The sequence below is a fragment of the Wasmannia auropunctata genome, unplaced genomic scaffold (genome assembly GCF_000956235.1).
Source record: "Wasmannia auropunctata unplaced genomic scaffold, wasmannia.A_1.0 LD336090.1, whole genome shotgun sequence".
NCBI lineage: Eukaryota > Metazoa > Arthropoda > Insecta > Hymenoptera > Formicidae > Wasmannia > Wasmannia auropunctata.
Window position 1 is genome coordinate 630,696 of NW_012026800.1, and position 461 is coordinate 631,156.

A 461-nucleotide genomic window follows, 5' to 3' on the forward strand; every position below is an offset into this window, starting at 1 on the left:
CAGTCCCCCCGCGTCGACAACATGCGATGGGAGCGGGGTGGGGGTTCCGGCGAGGCCCTCACCTATCCCTGCTATCGTCGATAACAGGAAAATTACAGTGGATGTTGAAAGATTAGACGCGAATAAACTTAAAATCGGACTGCGTTCAGACACGAGAAGAGAGATAGTTCCTCTATCTGAAGCAAATATGGTAGCGGAGCTAGAGGGGTTCGTGACCCCCGCTAAGCCCAAAAAGGGAAAAAGCGGACGAAAGATATTAGATTCACCGACCGTGAGACCAGAGGAAGGAGACGATGTAGAAATGGTCTCGATGACTAGTTTGGGAGAGCGTCTGGATTCGGATCTGGAAATAACCGGATACGAAACGGGAACGAGTGCTAGAAGAAGTTCGACATCCTCTGGATCGTCGACTATTGCTAGATCGAAGACTGGGAAGATGTTGGGAAAGGGTGACTTCCCGA